Raw genomic sequence first — 7,198 nt, 5'->3', positions numbered from 1 at the left:
AAGGACTAACCCTCAAACCTCACTTTACAAGTGATAGATAGTAAAATAGACCAAGATGTTTAAGGATACAAAGGTTTTCTCTCAAGAATGATACAAGATAAGAACAAAGAAAACTCTCAAAAGCTATATTTGAACTTAAAGGAATAAGATTTAGTTGCTCGAAACAACTTTCAACGGAAGAAAAGATGAAATCTTTCAGCTCGTGTGATAGGATGTTTGTATCATTGTTGCTCATTCACTATTTCTTTTTCTTTCTTTAATAGATCCTGTATGTATATATAAAAAAGAGAGAGAGAACATTTTCTCCGATAGGATTTTTTTCATCAAATAACATTAGTTGTTTCCTTTTTCAAATTTGAAATTTAAGAAAATATATTCAAATAGCAAAACGATAAGAAATCTCAATCAGTAGATACGTATATTAACATCAACTTGTCTTGAAGATGCATAATGTTTAGAACATTAAATGTATCTATCGAATTGTTTAATTAGAGAAGTAATATAAAATGATTTTAAATTTGCATAAATAGATTACTCAAGTATGAAATACTTGTAGTCGTAACTTAAGCAAATAGTTTAGTAATATGTTGAGTTACTTCAGTATATACTTTTAGTACTTTAGGGTTTTCAATTTTTAGCATACAATAATCAAGTACAAAGACAAGTTAGTTAAGTAATATCATCAAGTACTCAATTATTTTAATCAAGGAGTCGAGTAGAATATATCAAAATAAAATATTCAATATCAACACATAATTATTCAAGTACTGTTAAATATTAGTCGAGTGAAGTCTACTTTTAGTCGAGTATAAAGTATAGTAATTGAGTATAGACATTTCAGGGACTTAAGACATCTTCTGTATTCAAGCACATTAGTCGAGTCTATCTCCTTATTAGTTTATTACACTTTTGAGTTGTTCTTTGTTGTTATATCAGAAGTCAACTAATATATTTTAGTTGAGTATTGTTTAATAGTTCAAACAAAAATCTAATCTTAGGAATTGAGAAATAATTTATATTAGTCAAGTAAGAAATGAAGAGTTCTCTATATCTTAACAGGAAGTCAACTACTTTTAATAATAGTCGAGTGACATTTTGAGAGGCACAAACTAGGATTCGACTAACATAATATATTAGTCGAGTATAGTTTAACTGTCTCTCGATTCAACTACTAAGGATAATGATTTTTGTGACAAGCATTTAAGCCAAGGGCATATGTTGAATATTCACCCTTGTAAGCACACACGCTTGCATGCATTTTAAAGGCGAAACCATTAGGAACACATCACATGCACATTAAAGATGAAATAGATAGGTTTGAAATTGTAGAGAGAAAGAGATAGATTAAGAAAGTTTGAGAAGCTTTTATTTCAAAAAAAAAAAAACATCTAAAGGAAATATGGATTTAAAGATCAACTAGAGTTTTGCTTGAAAAATCCAAGAGTTCTTCATCTTTCTACTAATACCTACATGAATAATCTCTCTCTTTCTCTCTCTCTCTCTCTTGAATAATAGGTCTATTTTTCTTTTCACAATTTTGTTTGGTTCACCTTTAGAAGCAACCACAAGAAAAAGTTGGAGAGAATTGCATTATTGCACTTTTTTAATAATGTTGATGACAAAAGGTGTATTTATGAAAGAAATGAAACTAGAAAGACCTTCGACGCAAATTTTGAACAACATGAGATCTCATTCCAAATAGTTCAAACACAATGGGTTTGAGTGTAATTTACCTAATTTTTTTTGAATAAAGTCAAAAAAGAATTGTGCTAAAAAATGAAACCACACGGCGCTTCAAAGTCATTTTTAATCCACATATGTGATCTTATTGCAAATAACACAAACTATGAAGGGTTTGAATGCAGTTTAATCTATTTTTTTCACAAAATCTTCTACTTAAAATTAATTAATGGAAATACATTTCGTGCATAAGAAGAGTCACAATCTAGTTGCATAGCTCGAAATCTTATTTTTATATAGAAGGCATAATAATAAAAAAAAATGATGGTTCATTTCTATAAAGGATAATGAGTTTTGTGATAAGTGTGCATGACAAGTACATGTACTAATAGGTTACCCTTGTTAGCACTTGTGCTTGATATGCATGTTAAAGGTGAAAATCATTCGAGAGAGAGAGAGAGAGATCAAGAAAGTTTGAGAAGTTTTATTTGAAGGAAATCTAAACAAAATTTGAAATTGAAGAATCAAATAGAGTTTGCTTTTGAAAAATCCAAGAACTTTTTGACTTTCTACTACTTAAATATGTTGGGTTTGTGACTCAAAATGTATTAGGTCAGGAGTTAGGTTGGGCCAGTGGTGTTTTAAGCCCATGCCCAAGCTTATTGTGAAACCCTTTAATCCTATCCTTGTCCCTTAGCCCGCATATATATATATATATATATATGAATGAGATTGGGGGAAATCTGTTCAAGGGGGTTGGATTTTCTCTTGCACACCAACGCACTCCAAAAACCCTAATCGCACAACATAGAGAAAGTGAGAGATCTAGCAAGAACGAAGAAGAACTCGATGCGAGGAGAAGAACAAAACGCATGAAGGCGGTCGATCGGTGAAGAAGATCGCAGCAATCGAATCAGATCTGAGACACGTCATTCAGTAAGGTTGAATGAGTGAGATTTATTTGATGTATTGTGAGCGTTGTATTCTGATTGATGTATTGTTCTTGAGTGACCGTGAGATCGAGAGGAAGTTCTTATTTCTGTTGTCTTGTTTCTCTCGTTGTAATCCTATGAAAATATGTATATATATTTTTAGTGGATAGACTAGAGGCGGAGCCTCTGCCATGAGTAGGATCTTTTGATCCGAACACGTATATGCGTTGTGTTTGCGTTTATGTTTCGTTCTATTCGAACTTCTTGGATCGTTAGTACTACCGTAGTTCTTGGTTGTGTGTTGATTTACACAGGTGATTTCTCAACAACATACATAATTTATTTATCTCTCTTTCTTTTCTTGAATGATGGGTATATCTCTATTTTTGTTATCTTTCTTTACTTCATTTTTAGAAACAACCACAGAAAAATGATGGAGATAGAGTTACATTCCTACACTTTTTAATGGTGTTGATAACAAAAGGAGTCTTGGTTAAAAATGAATCCAAAATGATCTACAAAGCTAAATTTAAACAATGTGGGGTCATGTTGCAAATGGTTTAGGTGCAGTAGGGTTGAGTCTAATTTACTTGAATTTTTTTTTAACAATGTCAATAGAGTAAGTTGGTTCCTATGAAAAAAAAAATGAAAAAAACAACCAAACAAACAAACAATGAAACCATAAGTACCTTTAAAATCATTTTTAAACCAGTGTGGTATTATCGCAAATGACCCAAAAGGTCTAGATCCAATTTGCCTTTCATTTCTATTTCTCATTGCAAAATTTTTTACTTAACATTAACTAATGAAAATATATTCCATGCGCCTCGCATGTTATCATCTAGTCATGAATAGTTCACTATCTCGATTTTATAAATTGAAATACTATAGTTCATTTATAGAAAGAATACTTGTAATGACCCAAAATTGGGTCTAGGTGTTTTTAATATTTAATTTTAGCTCAAGGGCATTCTAAATGTGAGTCGAAGTATTTTAACAATTTATTATATATTGTTTTGATGGCATAACATGATTTTAGATTAATATGAAATTTTCTTAATGCATGTGATCATGAATTTAAGTGTATGGCCTATTTTTAGAATTTGGGAAATAAATATTTTGGACTCCATTTGAATAGTTAATTGAGTTCATGGGTTTACCAAGTGGGTTAAATAAATTGTTGGGCTTGGGCTTGGGCCCAATAGTAGAGGAGATTTAAATTGTGTTATGTGAAAAAAAAAAAGAGAAGAAAATAAATTAAATTAGCATTTGCCAATAAAACCCCTAGGCATTTTTGTCTATTATATGATAAGAATGTCATTTTGGTAAAATTTTCTTAGCATTGGCATGCAATCTGTACACAGAAATTTGCAGTCTTCTTTGTGTACAAATCTTCTAATTCTAGTGCATATCATCTCTCTCTTTTCTTCACTTTTCCATTTCTTTCCTCATCCCATCAGCATCATCATAATACTTCACATCCTCCTTGTGTTTCTGTTCAATTCATTGTGCGCTGCCTTTCATTGCGTTGGTGGAGTTCTCTCGCTAGCATCATCTTTAGGCAAGTTTCTCTCTGATCTTTTTGCTGATGCTTTGTTGCAAGTTCTTTTGCACTCCTATTTCATTATTAGTGTAATTCCCTTAGTCCTCTAAATTGTTTCTGTATTATTAATCCATTGTGTTCCTATGAATGGCATTTTCTCCCTAATTACAGCGAAGTTTTGTTTAATTTTGCTACTCCCTATTTATGAGTTAGTAAATATATATATGCAGCTGCACTCACTGACCCACTTCCATTTACACTCATACATATATGTATATAAATGCTTAGCAGAGAGGCTATGGAAGCTTTCTCTCTCTTATAGACTAACAGCTCTTATATATTTATAATCACCCCTATATTGGTTGCCCCTGTTCTAGCCAGCTGAACCTAAGACCCACTTACATATATACATATATATACTCACCCAATTTGGTTGCCCTGTCTCAGCCGAATCACAGTGACCACTTGTATATATATATACGCTTCACACAAATATAATACACATGATTGGAATAACCCAATGTAAATTGTAGCCCACTGAAATTTCAAGTCCCACCCAAATATATATATATATATATGTATATATACACACCCACTGTAAATTATAGTCCCAGCAACATCATAGTGACCATTTACATATATATACGCATGCCCCTTGTCCGCTTGCCCATGTTATAGTCAACCTCCCTCAAATATATGCATATATGTGTGCATGCGTGATAAAGAATCTGCAAATGGAAGCTCTCTCTTTTTATCTCTCTCTCTTTCACTCTCTCGCACTATATAAATAAAGCCAATGCCCTGCTCCAAGCAACCCATTTACATTTATATATATATATATATATGTATACAAGTCCAAGCCAATGCTCTACTCCAAACAACTCATCTACATTTATATATATATATATATATATACACATCCAAGCCACTGGAAACCATTTACATTCACTTATATATATATAAATATATACATATATTAGCACCCACGCTAAAGAAGTGAAGTCCAGCCACTGTTCACATTTGGAAGCCATATATCTATATATACATACAATTAGGTGAAGCACGCAAGTACATAAAATATATATATATATATGTAAACACATTCGCACACCCACTAGATGCTCCAATCAAACCCATTTATAATTCTATATATATATATATATATATCTACACACGTCCAAGATAAGCTATTAGATGTTCCAAGCAAACTCATATAAACTATTAGACTGCATTTATATATACATATTCAAGCCCACCCATATAAATATTCAAGGCCCATATATATATTCTAAGCCATTCAAATATATTAAAAGCCCATTGGATCGCCCCTGCTTTGCACCTTATCCTTATCCACATATTCATATATATATATATATATAATTATAATAGAAAATATCTTATATGGTTGGTGATGTTCTAAATTTTAATAGCTCAAGGTATATGTATAAATATATATATGCATATATATATATATGAATACTTGTTACGCACCCAGCAAATTGTAAATCTTAGTAATTGATTTAATGAATTCTTGAATAAATTATTGTAGCGTGTGCACGCTTAATGTGAGCGAAAAGCTACCCAATAATGTGAATGGGTAGAAATTATTTGTATAAGCATGGCAATAATTTGTGAGATGAAATTTCGTGAATTCTATATATATGTGGAAAGGAATGCATGATATGTTCCGTACACGTTCAACATGTGTATGTTATGATACTTTGTATTATTTATCTTTGCGCACCTATTATTTTACGATAAAGGAAAGGGTACCCTAGGGCACCTGGCGCAGGACGAGGTGGCCATAGCCCGACAAGTTGGTTCCATATTATTTATGAATTTATATTTACATGAATGCACTTTAGCATATGTGGATTGATGGCTTGCAAGCCTATGAGATTTGATTCTGACACTAAATTTTATATGCACTTTTGTATAGTAATATATGGTGACATGATGCATTTAAATTGAAATTCATAAAGTCATAAATTATGAATCTTGTATAAAACTGTCAATTTCTTGATTACTCTTTTGTTGTCATCATATTCTTGATTCCTATTCTCCATTCGTTGCTTCTCGAACTTGCTGAGCCTTGTGGCTCACTTGATCTTCCTTGCCATTCCAGGTAAAGGGAAGGCCGTCATCGGGGGCGAGTCCAGTGGGACTAAGACCCAAGGATAGTGGAGTACGGAGACGCATCCTAACTAGAAGATCCTGTTAGCATTTTGGTGAGGCTTGGGATGAAATGATTTTTATTTTGTTAGTTAATATTAAAGCCTCTTAATTATTTTGTATGGCCTTCGAGCCCCAAACTTATGAGATATTTGAAGTGTAACTGAACCTTAATTTAGTTTTCGCTGCTAGTAATGAATTGAGTTGTTTGTTTTATTATGGTTTGTTTTATATCATCTCTGTGATAACCTCCTTTCAAATATCCTATGCTAGCGGGAATATTCGAGAGTGGGCCCTTATAATACTGATTTTTATGATGAATGTGCACGCTAACACGCGTGTGCCAATGCATCATCCTTGTTGTCACGTGCATTTGATGTGCATATTAAAAGTGAAATCCATAGAGGGTACTTTACATGTGTTTTAAGTCTATCAACATGTGCTTGACATGCATGATAAAAGTGAAATTAACGTGTGCATCTTGTATATGTGTTAAAGGTAAAAGGAATACGTATAATGTTATCCATATCAACAAATACGCTTGGTATGCACATTAAAATTTAAAATTGACAAAAATAAATTTATAACTTACCCTATAAGCACTTGGCACATGTGCCCAGCACATGTGTTTAGTAAAAATAATCATGAACTTTTCTACAAAAGAGCTTGCAGGACTAGATGGGCTAAATTATGAAATTACCCGACCTTCAAAGCTATTTTTAAACCACATGTAATCTTACAATGTAACACCCCCTCTCCCAAGCTACCCTAATCCCCGGGTGACGTAGAAGAGGGCGCATTGTGAATCAAGAAAAGATCCGACAACCACCAACAAATATATAATATCTATACATACACCACGCATAAGCCA

The sequence above is a fragment of the Diospyros lotus genome, chromosome 5 (genome assembly GCF_014633365.1).
Source record: "Diospyros lotus cultivar Yz01 chromosome 5, ASM1463336v1, whole genome shotgun sequence".
Classification (NCBI taxonomy): domain Eukaryota; kingdom Viridiplantae; phylum Streptophyta; class Magnoliopsida; order Ericales; family Ebenaceae; genus Diospyros; species Diospyros lotus.
The sequence above is the reverse complement of the archived record's forward strand: the minus strand, read 5'-3'. Positions refer to the sequence as shown.